This window comes from Bos grunniens, chromosome 24 (genome assembly GCF_055505025.1).
Source record: "Bos grunniens cultivar Pamir isolate PY7600 chromosome 24, Bosgru_T2T1.0, whole genome shotgun sequence".
NCBI classification, from domain to species: domain Eukaryota; kingdom Metazoa; phylum Chordata; class Mammalia; order Artiodactyla; family Bovidae; genus Bos; species Bos grunniens.
In genome coordinates, this window is record NC_141188.1 from 40219076 (window position 1) to 40233817 (window position 14742).

Consider the following 14742-nt stretch of genomic DNA (forward strand, 5'->3'; position numbering starts at 1 on the left):
TATAGTGGAAGTGAGAAATAGATTTAAGGGACTAGATCTGATAGAGTGCCTGATGAACTATGGACAGAGGTTCGTGACATTGTACAGGAGACAGGGATCAAGACCATCCCCATGGAAAAGAAATGCAAAAAAGCAAAATAGCTGTCTGAGGAGGCCTTACAAATAGCTGTGAAAAGAAGAGAAGCAAAAAGCAAAGGAGAAAAGGAAAGATATAAGCATCTGAATGCAGAGTTCCAAAGAATAGCAAGAAGAGATAAGAAAGCATTCCTCAGTGATCAATGCAAAGAAATAGAGGAAAACAACAGAATGGGAAAGACTAGAGATCTCTTCAAGAAAATTAGAGATACCAAGGGAACATTTCATGCAAAAATGGGCTCGATAAAGGACAGAAATGGTATGGACCTAACAGAAGCAGAAGATATTAAGAAGAGGTGGCAAGAATACACAGAAGAGCTTCACGACCAAGATAATCACAATGGTGTGATTATCTCACCTAGAGCCAGATATCCTGGAATGTGAAGTCAAGTGGGCCTTAGAAAGCATCACTATGAACAAAGCTAGTGGAGGTGATGGAATTCCAGTTGAGCTATTTCAAATCCTGAAAGATGACGTTGTGAAAGTGCTGCACTCAATATGTCAGCAAATTTGGCAAACTCAGCAGTGGCCACAGGACTGGAAAAGGCCAGTTTTCATTCCAATCCCAAAGAAAGACAATGCCAAAGAATGCTCCAACTACCACACAGTTGCACTCATCTCACACGCTAGTAAAGTAATGCTCAAAATTCTCTAAGCCAGGCTTCAGCAATACATGAACCATGAACTTCCAGATGTTCAAGCTGGTTTTTGAAAAGGCAGAGGAACCAGAGATCAAATTGTCAACATCCGCTGGATCATGAAAAAAGCAAGAGAGTTCCAGAAAAACATCTATTTCTGCTTTACTGACTATGCCAAAGCCTTTGACTGTGTGGATCACAATAAACTGTGGAAAATTCTGAAAGAGATGGGAATACCAGACCACCTGATCTGCCTCTTGAGAAACCTATATGCAGGTCAGGAAGCAAGAGTTAGAACCGGACATGGAACAACAGACTGGTTCCAAATAGGAAAAGGAGTACGTCAAGGCTGTATACTGTCACCCTGCTTATTTAACTTATATGCAGAGTACATCATGAGAAACGCTGGACTGGAAGAAGCACAAGCTGGAATCGAGATTGTTGGTAGAAATATCAATAACCTCAGATATACAGATGACACCACCCTTATGGCAGAAAGTGAAGAACTAAAAAGCCTCTTGATGAAAGTGAAAGAGGAGAGTGAAAAAGTTCGCTTAAAGATCAACATTCAGAAAACGAAGATCTTGGTATCTGGTCCCATCACTTCATGGGAAATAGATGGGGAAACAGTGGAAACAGTGTCAGACTTTATTTTTTGGGGCTCCAAAATCACTGCAGATGGTGACTGCAGCCATGAAATTAAAAGACACTTACTCCTTGGAAGGAAAGTTATGACCAACCTAGATAGCATATTCAAAAGCAGAGACATTACTTTGCCAACAAAGGTCCATCTAGTCAAGGCTATGATTTTTCCAGTGGTCCTGTACGGATGTGAGAGTTGGACTGTGAAGAAAGCTGAGTGCTGAAGAATTGATGCTTTTGAACTGTGGTGTTGGAGAAGACTCTTGAGAGTCCCTTGGACTGCAAGAAGATCCAACCAGTCCATCCTGAAGGAGATCAGCCCTGGGATTTCTTTGGAAGGAATGATGCTAAAGCTGAAACTCCAGTACTTTGGCCACCTCATGCGAAGAGTTGACTCATTGGAAAAGACTCTGATGCTGGGAGGGATTGGGGGCAAGAGGAGAAGGGGACGACAGAGGATGAGATGGCTGGATGGCATCACCGACTTGATGGACGTGAGTTTGAGTGAACTCCGGGAGATGGTGATGGACAGGGAGGCCTGGCATGCTGCGATTCATGGGGTTGCAAAGAGTCGGACACGACTGAGTGACTGAACTGAAACAATCCTGAGAGAGTGGGACAGTTACTATCCTCATTTTACTGATAAGGAAACTGGGATTAGAGGTCAAACATTCATCCAGTATTATAAATCTTTTAACTGCATAAATTTCCACAAGGAGCAGAGAGAGGACTGAAATCCAGGTACTTTGATTTCAGAGCCTAAGCTTTAACTGCAACAATGTAATGCTTTTATCTTAACTTAAAGGGATATGCATACATCACCGATAAGGCTAGCAGCAATTGGTTTCTCTGGCAACCTAGACTGCATATTTCTCACCAGAGGGGATCTAGAACAAAAAATGGAAGGCTGTAAATTATTTCTTAGGGAACAATAGTTTCCCCTTTAATTTTCTGACATTTCCACTAATGCAAAGGAAGCAGTAAATATCCCTTCTCACCAAGAGTTCTTGTACTTTCCAGAAAGGACTAGAAAAATGATTCATTTTAAGGGAAAATGACTTTTAACCTTTTCAAGATATTACACAGTTAACTAGAACTACAAAATATTAAACTAAATGAGAGTGGTAGATAGGTAACAATATCCCACTCCTCTCAGCATCCAGATCTTTCTAACATGACCTTGTGGCTCCTCCAGCTGAGAAGTGGAGTCTGTCTTGCTGCACGTTAAGCCTCGACTGGTCCTAAAGACTCTCTCCTGCTGCTAGAATGTTCCAGAAGCTATAGAGTGTTGGTTTCAGCCCCTTACATGCACCTCTCCTCTTGCTCGGTCCCTTGACGTGGCCTGGAGGGTCTGCTGGAGGGTTAGGGCCCTTGGGAGCAGACCCAGTCACCCAGTTTTCCCATCCAAGGCCCACGCCTGGGAGTAAACTTAGCCAAGAACCTACCGGACACATAGGGGACTGCTGAGGCCTAAGAGAGCCTAGTTGATCCCAGCCAACACTTGTGAACCACAGAACTGTGAGATGATAAGTGGTTGTTGTTTTGATCCATCAAGTTGTTAAGTGGCTCATAATACATCATCACTGTGCTTACAGTTAATTGATGCAAAGGCCAGAGTGGCTTCTCTACAGTTTCGAGTACTGCTGTCTGCACAGCCTGGAATTGGAGAACCTTAGTCTCTAGATCAGAAATAAAGCTTGGGACTAATCCATTGTCCTTCCTAGAGCAGCTGTGAGCCACCCCAATCAGCCAAAACCAGGGTGGCTGAACATTCCATCTGGGAAGAAAGGCATTCCCATCACTTGCACAAAGAGGACTCTCTCTCCCTCCCTCATATCTGGAATCTAATGTTGAGGGCCTTTACTATTAACAAGCAATATAAGATATTCACATTAACCATATATTTTTAGATTTGTTATTACTTACATGTGGAATCTAAAAGATGAAACAAATGAATGAATATAACAAAAGAAAAACAGATTTACAGAGAACAAACGAGTGGTTACCAATGGTGTGGAGGGATGTGATAGGGGTAGGAGATTAAGAGGTACAAATCACCATGTATAAAATAAATAAATTACAAGGATATATTGTATGACACAGGATATAGCCAATATTTTATAATAATTTTAAGTGAAATATAATCTATAAAAATATTGAATCACTATGTTGCACACTTGAAACCAATAAAATACTGTAAATCAACTATATTTCAATACAAAATAAGACTTCAATTTAAAATAAATGTAGTGTTTGTCCAGAGCACATCTAGGACATTTCAAAAACTACTTTCATGTACACATTTACTTCCTCCTTGTTAATTTAGACACAAGGAGGGAAAGCTAGGAACCAGCTGTGGCAGAGATTACTAACTTTCCTCCAATATTCATCATCCCCTCTTTTATCAGAGTCTTAATTTTGCCAGACATATGACCACCCAGGATAAAAAGCACATCTCTCCATCTCTGTTGCAGCCAGGTCTGGCCATGCAAGGATGTTCAGGGCACTGGGATGTGTGCCCTCCATGTTTCTCTCCTCCTCCCACTCACTGGATTGAGGGTACACGACTGAGCCATCAGTCATGCCCACAGTGACGACAAGGGCAACAGCTCAAACGGGTAAAGCAACAAGGTAGAAAGAACCCCAGTCCACGGACAGCCTCAAAGAGCAGAAATCTGGGGACCAGGACCTGTCCTAGCAAGGACACAAAAGGGTATAAAAACAGATAAAACATAGGAAAACATTCTAATATACATGCATATGGAGTCTAAGAAGTGATACAGACAATAAACAGAATAGAAGCAATGCTTGAAGAGGTAATTGCCTGGAATCTTTCAAAACTGACTGTAGAAACCAAGCTATCACATAACATCAAGAATCCCAACAGAACCCAAGCCAGATAAGATATAAAGAAAGCCACCTCTAGAGGAAAACTATTGAGAAAAGTATTAAAATGCCAATGAAGCACACCCCCCAAATCCCCAGAGAAACAGTAAGATACACTATTTTCATGGACAAGAAGATTCACTATTACAATAACACAGGCTTTCTAAAATAACCTGTAAATTTAAAGCAAGTGAAAACAAAACCCCAATGGTATATTTCATGCAAATTAACAAGCTATCTCTAAGAAGTACATGAAAACATAAAGGGTCATGAAATTTAAGAAAGTATGAAAGCACTCCTGAGAAAGAATGAAGGGAGATGCTTGCCCTACAACAGATTGAGGCTTTTTTTATAACAGTGTGGTGTAAGCACAGAAATAGACAAAGGACCACACTGTACAGAGAAGAGTCTAAAATTATCCAGGCATAAATTAAGGCCTATTCCATCTTCGTGCTATCATGGTGGATCATGGGAAAAGGAGGAAAATTTTAAATGCTAATGGGCAATAGTGGAAAAAAGAAAAGGAAATTTGTATACTCAATTGTACATGGAAACAAATTTTGGGTGGATTGCATTCTGTGAAAAGCGGGGTTTAAAGTACATAGGGAAAAACCTAAGAGAATTTTATATACATTGGGTTTAGTAAAGGATTTCTTAAGCAAAATATAAAAAGCACAAACTGTGAAGAAACAATCTAATTCAGCTGAATAATCATTTTAAAACTTTCAGGTATTAAAATTCAGGATTTAAAAGGCTCAAGAACAAGATGAAAAAACTGGGAGAAGTATTTGCCTCCCATTAACCAGGAAAAGGGTAGTTATTCATAATGCCTAGTCTTAAGACAATGATAGAATGGACAAAAGGAATAAATAGGCATTTTATAGATCCATGCTACTGCTGCTGCTGCTAAGTCACATCAGTTGTGTCTGACTCTGTGCGACCCCATAAACGGCAGCCCACCAGGCTCCCCCGTCCCTGGGATTCTCCAGGCAAGAACACTGGAGTGGGTTGCCATTTCCTTCTCCAATGCATGAAAGTGAAAAGTGAAAGCGAAGTCACTCAGTCGTGTCCGACTCTTTGCGACCCCATGGATTATAGCCTACCAGGCTCCTCCACTCATGGGATTTCCCAGGCAAGAGTACTAGAGTGGAGTGCCATTGCCTTCTCCATTTATAGATCCATAAATAAATGCCCCCAAAACAACAAAGTGCTTATTCTTATGTATAATTACAAAAAAGTCAATATGAAATACCATTTTAAATGCACATGAGTAAAACTGGAGAAAGTTTCAGAGTATCATTGTTACATGAATATATAACAAAGGGGACACAAACATGATTGTTGATAGTAGACCCACTTGGAAGATAATTTAGTAATGATCAGTAAAGATGATGATGTATATTCCACAGTTTACAGCAATTCAACATTTGGATCTATACATTCTAGAATAGGTCTTATACAAGTGTACCAGAAAAAAAGTGCATACAAGATTTATGGAAGCTTTGTGTAAAACAGAAGGAAATCAGGAGAATAAAACAAATGTCCCTTATCAGCAGAATCACACATACACACACAAAAGTATGGTGTCATCATACCATGAAGTACTATATATCAGTGAATAGGAATGAAAGGGGCTACATGTATCAACATTGATGAATATCACTAGCAGAATATAAAGAAGGAAAAATCAATGCAAAATGATGCATACAGTGTATATATGTATATATATATAAAGTTTTTTTTAATCTCTACATTGTTTATAATGAGTTAAATATAGAGAAAATTATAAATACAATCAAAGGAATGATAAAAATTCAAGACAGTGATTACCTCTGAAGGGAGGCAGGGATATTCAAATAGCAAAGGGACACACAGCAGCCTTCAAAGGCATAAGTAATGTTCTACTACTTCTATGTGTGCCTTTGCACTGAGAAATGTGAATTATATTTGTCTTCACATTTTCTATTTTTATCATACACGTTCTAGTGTATGGGCTTCCCCAGTGGCTCAATTGTAAAGAATCTGCCTGCAATGCAGGAGACACAGGTTTAATCCCTGGGTTGGAAACATCCCCTGGAGAAGGGAACCAGCTACCCACTCCGGTGTTTTTACCTGGAGAATCCCATGGACAGAGGAGCCTGGCGGGCTACAATCCATGGGGTTGCCAAGAGTTGGACATGACTGAGTGACTAACACTTTCTAGTGTATACACAAAGATTTCATAATACATTTAGAAAAAAAAAAAAGCAATGTTAACACATCATTGTATAAAACAGGAAAAACTCAAAAATGCTTAAGTGGATATATGCAATTATTACTGTATGCAAGTAATTCTTCCAGGGCCAAACTAGTACATAAGTCAAAGATGGATGATTGATGTAAATACTACATGTCATCTATAAAACATCACTTCCTTCCTGCCTCATTTCTAATAGAACCCTGATTTTTTTTTCCTGTCTGTGTTTAATGTCCAGATGCAGAAGGTATTTTGAATAAACTCCAGTAATAGTTATTTGAACAGGAGGATACAAGCAACACAAACTCGTCCAATTAATTTTATCCAATCAAACCGAAGGGAAGGAATTATATTCTATTGTTGGGGAGAAGTTCCCTTCCCTCTCCTAATACACACAAACAAGGAATCACATAGCCATAAATAGTCAGCTAGTAACCAAAGAGGAACCACACGTAGGTTGGAGAAAGCTTGTTGTCGTTTAGTCGCTCAGTTGTGTCCAACTCTTTTGGACTGTAGCCCACCAGGCTCCTCTGTTCATGGTATTTCCAAGGCAAGAATACTGGAGTGGGTTTCCATTTCTTACTTCAGGGGATCTTCCCAACCCAAGGATCAAACCCATGTCTCCGGCATTGACAGTCAGGCTCTTTACCACTGAACCACCAGGGAAGTGCCAATAACAGTTTAAAAGCCTCAGTGAAGAGGAAGGACCTATACCCTTGAAGACTACATTGGAGTAGCCCTAACTCTAGATTTCCATGTAGATGAGTTAACATTATAGTTTAAAAGCAACTTGAGTCAACGTCTTTGTATTTACAACTGTAATCAGTCTGACTGATAAAAGAACTTCATGGAGAAGGTGAGGATTAAGTAAGGAATTGAAAATAAGTAAGTTGGATAGGCAGGGAGTAATTGCTTGGGCATTTGTTGGGCAGAAAATATTTTTTTCATTGAACTAACTTTTGTTGCATCAATTCTGGATGCCAGCTTCCCTTAGTTCCACTTTAGTTACCCGGCTCCAGTGTGGAACCCCATCTAGTCACTCAAATGTTAATATGGTTCATATGAACATCCTTCTGCCCCCTCTGAGGGTAGAACTCACTTTGTAGGAGCAGAAAGAAGCAATAGTCAAGATGCTGTCTTCCTTTTCCCTTCCCACTTATCCTTATCAGTTTTCTCAGATGCCCATCCTTGAAAATTATTCCAAAACCTCAGATATCTGAATATGCAAATAGAAAAGATGTCGGCTTTCATTTCATATTTTAAGAAGTAGCCCTAGGATTCATTCTTTGAGAGGCAGTCTTGTATAGCAGTCACAGAGGCAAAGTTTTGGAATCCAAGCTTAGTAGACATATGATATGAATCACGCTTAATCTCTTCAAGTCTCCATTTATCCATCTGTACGATGGGTATGTTGTAACAAGATTTAAGATTTCAGTGACTTAGCATATATAAAGTACCTACAAATAAAAAGCTCCAATACTTTGGCCACCTGATGTGAAGAGCCGACTCATTGGAAAAGACCCTGATGCTGGGAAAGATTGAAGGCAAAAGGAGAAGGGGACAGCAGAGGATAAGATGGTTAGATAGCATCACCAACTCAAGACATGAATTTGAGCAAACCCCAGGAGATAGTAAAGGATAGGGAAGCCTGGCATGTTACAGTCCATAGTGTTGCAAAGAGTCGGACATGACCTAGTGGCTGAAAAACAACTATATATATAGTTGCTTCTATTGCTTCTGTTTAGCTAGAGAATTTTAATACATTTACTGATTCACAACAAGAAAAAAGTCTTGAAAGTTAAATGTCAACTTGACTGAATAACTTTGAACCAGATTCTAATTCTTTTGTGATTATACAGAAAATTGTATGGATAATACAACAATTCTCATAAATTGACACCACAGGATACTGATTATTATATATACTCATCATTTTGAAAAATCACTACCAAAGAAAAGCCATCCACTACATTTCCAACACTACATTTGTATCTCTCTCATATATCTTTCGTTGCTCGTGATTGCAGCGGTGATAATGTACCATGGGTTTTCTGTGGCTAAGAATCTTCCATTAACATATAATTATACTAGCGGTAGGACAGTGTTAGCACCTTTCAGATGAGTAATGGTCCTCAAATGATTATAATTTTGCCTACTGCTTTTAATAAAACCACAGCTAATCTATAAAACCATAACATTGAACCTCTATCAAGAAATAATAAATTCTAATTTTATGGAGTATACATATAAATGAGATTCAAATTTCAGGGTGTTTGTTGGATGAATATTCTAAATAATCATCCCCAAACTACACAAAAAAGAACCATTTACAAAGTCATCATAAGAATTTAAAACTGCTCATGGATTGATGGTGAGATACATAGTTTCTTCCCCAAAATGTGCTGAATACTGTCAGAGGCAATGATGAAATAATTAACCTTTTACATTTGTAAATGCTAGGGCAATAATTTAAAAGGTGTTGAAAATTATAAACCATTTCTGAATAATGAAACTTCCAAAGATATCAACTTCCATATGTGACCTCAACAACATTTACATCATTCTAACAGGTTTCATCTATTTTAAAATACCAAGACAGTCTGACTTCAATTAACTTTATATCCTAGTCATGCTAATGGTCTATATGGTAGTTAGTGGCGGGTATAATAATTCTTTTATTGCTGCTGCTGCTGCTGCAGCTAAGTCGCTTCAGTCGTGTCTGACTCTGTGTGACCCCATAGACAGCAGCCCACCAGGCTTCCCCATCCCTGGGATTCTCCAGGCAAGAACACTGGAGTGGGTTGCCATTTCCTTCTCCAGTGCATGAAAGTGCAAAGTGAAAGTGAAGTCGCTCAGTCGTGTCCGACTCTTAGCGACCCCATGGACTGCAGCCTACCAGGCTCCTCTGTCCACGGATTTTCCAGGCAAGAGTACTGGAGTGGGGTGCCATTGCCTTCTCCGCTTTTACTGCTAGTTTTAAATTAAAAGTTTGGGCTCTTTGAATAATTCAAAGGAGAATAGCTATTGCTAGCTGCCATACCAGTGACAAAATTCCAATATAATGTCTGCGGGTGTTTTTGAGTTTCTAAGCCTAGTTAGTGATCATCTCTCTCTGTATTCCCCTCCTCTCCTCCACTGCTCATGTCTTTTTAATCAGCCGTTTTAATTAATTACTGATTTTTTAACAGCTCTATTGAGGTATCTTTGACAAAGCTCTCATATCTTGGCTGAATGATTCAAATACATCCTGTCCAAATTACTTGTCTCCAGATTTCCCTTGCCAACCAACATTCTACTCTCTAGCAGAGTTCTTTGTTTTTCCCCAGTCTCAGAATGGGAACATTTGCTTCTGAATCAACTTTCCTCAGTCTCCTTTGCCTATGGGATGAATCCCTAACTCAGTGTGACATACCAGGCTCTTCATAATCTTTCTCCTGCTAACTTTGTAAACATTCTGCTGTTGCACCCAAGAAGCTTCACGATCCACAACTATGAAATGTATCCTTCCCGCAACATGGTGCGCTTCCTCATCCCTCTGCGCCTTCTCATTTGCCAGTCCCTCCCTCCTCCCACCGAACCATCCCTTATCTTCTCAGCTGACAAAACCAAGCTTCCCTTGATACATTTCTCCTCAGCATTTTGTGCCAAGCATGCTCTTACCTATGGCACTTACCAAGTCATACTATAACTAAAGTGTACACACCTCTCTGCCATGAGACTATGCCCTCCTGATGAACAGGAACCAGACATTCTTTGTTGTGTCTCACCCATCCACAAGGACTACAGGAGTGCCCCCACTTAGTAGGTGCTTAACACCTACTGTGCGTAAAGAAATAAAACATAACTTTCTCTGGACTGAGTCACAGGTTGCCTCGGGCAAAGGACTTTTAAAAAGAGAATACACAGCAACATGGATGTACCTAGAGATTGTCATACTGAGTGAGGTAAGTCAGAGAGACACACACACACACACATATATGTATCACTCATGTGTGGGATTTTTAAAAAAATGGTACAAATGAATCTATTTATAAAATAGAAATAGAGTCACAGATGCAGAAATCTTATGGTTACCAAGGAAGAAATGGGGGGGTGGGGGAGAGTTAATTGGAAGATTGGGATTGACATATATATGCTATTATATATAAAATGGGCTTCCCTGATAGCTGAGTTATCAGGGAACGTAAAGAATCCACTTGCAATGCAGGAGACCCTGGTTTGATTCCTAGGTTGGGAAGATTTTCTGGGGAAGGGATTGGCTACCTACTCCAGTATTCTTGTGCTTCCCTGGATAGACTACCTACTCCAATATTCTTGCACTTCCCTGGTGGCTTAGATAGTAAAGAATCTTCCTGCAGTACAAAAGACCTGGGTTTGATCCCTGGGTTGGAAAGATCCCCTAGAGAAGGGAAAGGCTACCCACTCTAGTATTCTGGCCTGGAGAATTCCACGGACAGAGGAGCCTGGCAGGCTATAGTCCATGGGGTCACAAAGAGTCAGACACGACTTCATTTCATATACAAAATATATAACTAATAAGGACCTATTGTATAGCACAGGGAACTCTATTCAATACTCTATAATGACCTATATGGAAATAGAATCTAAGAAAAGAATGGATATATGTATAACTGACTCACTTTGTTGTATATCTGAAGCTTACATAACATTGTAAAGCAACAACACTCCAATAAAAATCAATAAAAAAATTTAAAACGATGATAGAATGTAGATTCTAAAATTCGTCAAATGTTTTCACATTTCAAAGCTAAATCCACTTTAAGACCCGAGTCATTCTTTCAGTTCATCTCACCAAGTCATCCTCTCACCACATCAGAGATGAGCTGGCCTCTCCTTGTGGTTCAGATCAGATCAGTCACTCAGTCGCGTCTGACTCTTTGCGACCCCGTGAATCACAGCACGCCAGGCCTCCCTGTCCATCACCAACTCCCGGAGTTCACTCAGACTCATGTCCATCAAGTCAGTGATGCCATCCAGCCATCTCATCCTCTGTCGTCCCCTTCTCCTCCTGCCCCCAATCCCTCCCAGCATCAGAGTCTTTTCCAATGAGTCAACTCTTCACCTGAGGTGGCCAAAGTACTGGAGTTTCAGCTTTAGCATCATTCCTTCCAAAGAAATCCCAGGGCTGTTCTCCTTCAGAATGGACTGGTTGGATCTCCTTGCAGTCCAAGGGACTCTCAAGAGTCTTCTCCAACACCACAGTTCAAAACCATCAATTTTTCGGTGCTCAGCCTTCTTCACAGTCCAACTCTCACATCCATACATGACCACAGGAAAAACCATAGCCTTGACTAGACGAACCTTTGTTGGCAAAGTAATGTCTCTGCTTTTGAATATGCTATCTAGGTTGGTCATAACTTTCCTTCCAAGGAGTAAGTGTCTTTTAATTTCATGGCTGCAGTCACCATCTGCAGTGATTTTGGAGCCCAGAAAAATAAAGTCTGACACTGTTTCCACTGTTTCCCCATCTATTTCCCATGAAGTGGTGGGACCGGATACCATGATCTTCGTTTTCTGAATGTTGAGCTTTAAGCCAACTTTTTCACTCTCCACTTTCACTTTCATCAAGAGGCTTTTGAGTTCCTCTTCACTTTCTGCCATAAGGGTGGTGTCATCTGCATATCTGAGGTTATTGATATTTCTCCCGGCAATCTTGATTCCAGTTTGTGTTTCTTCCAGTCCAGTGTTTCTCATGATGTACTCTGCATATAAGTTAAATAAGCAGGGTGACAATATACAGCCTTGACGTACTCCTTTTCCTATTTGGAACCAGTCTCTTGTTCCATGTTCAGTTCTAACTGTTGCTTCCTGACCTGCATACAAATTTCTCAAGACGCAGAACAGGTGGTCTGGTATTCCCATCTCTTTCAGAATTTTCCACAGGTTATTGTGATCCACACAGTCAAAGGCTTTGGCATAGTCAATAAAGCAGAGATAGATGTTTTTCTGGAACTCTCTTGCTTTTTCTACGATCCAGCGGATGTTGGCAATTTGATCTCTGGTTCCTCTGCCTTTTCTAAAACCAGCTTGAACATCAGGAAGTTCACGGTTCACATATTGCTGAAGCCTGGCTTGGAGAATTTTGAGAATTACTTTCCTAGCGTGTGAGATGAGTGCAATTGTGCGGTAGTTGGAACATTCTTTGGCATTGCCTTTCTTTGGGATTGGAATGAAAACTGACCTTTTCCAGTCCTGTGGCCACTTCTGAGTTTTCCAAATTTGCTGGCATATTGAGTGCAGCACTTTCACAGCATCATCTTTCAGGATTTGGAATAGCTCAACTGGAATTCCCTCACCTCCACTAGCTTTGTTCGTAGTGATGCTTTCCAAGGTGCACTTGACTTCACATTCCAGGATGTCTGGCTCTAGGTCAGTGATCACACCATCGTGATCATCTGGGTCATGAAGATCTTTTTTGTACAGTTCCTCTGTATATTCTTGCCATCTCTTCTTAATATCTTCTGCTTCTGTTAGGTCCATACCATTTCTGTCCTTGTGGTTGGCCTGACCTAATTCACGGCCACTCCACTAATCTCATTGTGATCCACTGTGTGCCTTTTACAAGATGGTCCCTCCTTTGTCTTTAGCATCAGAAGCTTCCCATCTTAGAGGGCTACCTCCAGACCTGTCATTTGAAAGGCACATCTCTCTTAACTCATGATTTATAACAGTGGCTGAACATGTGATGTAACTTATCATTTTCCAATTACTGCATGTAAACTTGCTTTTTTCCTAAACAAACTCAGATGATTCTTCAGGAATGGTTTATACTCAGTACTCGTTTTAGCAGCCTTGGTCCTCTAATTCCCATCACACCTAAATTATGCCAGACATGGAGGCATCAATAGACTGGGTATTAAGTTCATGTAGTACTTAAAAGGAAAAAAAAGAAAAAAAAAAAGGCTTCCCTCGTGGCTCAGTGGTAAAGAATCTGCCTGCCAATGCAGCAGACATGAGCTTGATCCTTGATCTGGGAAGATCCCACATGCCATGGAGCGACAGAGCCCATGCACCACAACTGCAGAATCTGCACTCTGCACTCTAGAGCCCTCGAATTGCACCTGCTGCGCCTGCATGCTGCAGTGACTGAAGCCTGACGCCCTAGAGCCCATGGTCTTCAACAAGAGAAGCCACCACCGTGAGAAGCCCTTGCACCACAGCTAGAGAATAGCCCTTGCTCACCACAACTAGAGAAAAGCCCATGCAGCAACAAAGACTGAGAACAGCCAAAAATAAAAAATTATATTTAAAAAACTGTTGCTAAGTTATGTAACAAAAAATTTTAACAAAACAGCATTTTCAGAAACATTGTACAATGGCACAGTGATTTTTTTTTTCTTTTGCCCTGTATCATTGTCATAGTTCTACTTGAACAGATCCATAAAGTTAAAATAGAGGAAAATATTTAGTTTCCATAAATATCTGAATTCTGATTCTATGCTTCCTGAACTAGCTCATATTCTACTTGATGAAGCCGGCTTGTAGGAAGCAAATACAATTTACAGAATGGAATTTTCTGTTGCATTACCTGATAAGCTATGATCGCAATAGAAAAGTCTCATAGAGACCTAAAATACAATTTGAAACAAATATAAAGGCTTCTACAAGGATTGAGAACCTTGGACATTTTTCTATGAATGTAAAATACTCTTGCCTGATACCATACACAATACATTTTTATGAAATCATCATTTATTTCTCTTCCATTGTAATTAGATACCATCCCTAAGAAGCCAACTCAAAAAAATAAGTTCACATTGTCTTATATAATTATTATGTGTTTTTATTTTAATGAAGGCATTCCTTAACTCATTGGAGAGAAACCACATAACAATGTGCCAACTTGCTTTCACTAATATAAATATTTTCTATTAATAAGAGAGCTTTCTTGTTGTCTAATGTAATAATTGTGGATCCTTAACTTGATGGACACGATAAACTTGAGATCTAAAACAAAAAAGAAAAATCTAGCTGATTGTCTCAGCTATGCCTCATACTTATCTGTATGACCTTGAGCAGATCATATGATCAAGAAATAAAGAGACCTCCAGTACACTATTTACAGAATTACTGTAAGAACACAATGTTAGAATATAAGGAGGCAAGATGTACACGTTTTTATAAAATATGAAACTAATGAATGCAAATGAATGTAAATTATTATTACTGAGGAATCTCAACATC

General features: G+C 39.8%; 2 long non-coding RNA genes across 7 annotated transcripts in view; one reads left to right on the plus strand and one right to left on the minus strand.

Moving 5' to 3' along the window:
- LOC147346107 (uncharacterized) overlaps window positions 1–14742 on the minus strand; it is a 321158-nt gene that overhangs the window by 182654 nt on the left and 123762 nt on the right. The gene's annotated exons all lie outside the window — the stretch shown is intronic.
- The window catches only part of LOC147346108 (uncharacterized), a 36515-nt gene that overhangs the window by 20945 nt on the left and 828 nt on the right, over window positions 1–14742 (plus strand). The gene's annotated exons all lie outside the window — the stretch shown is intronic.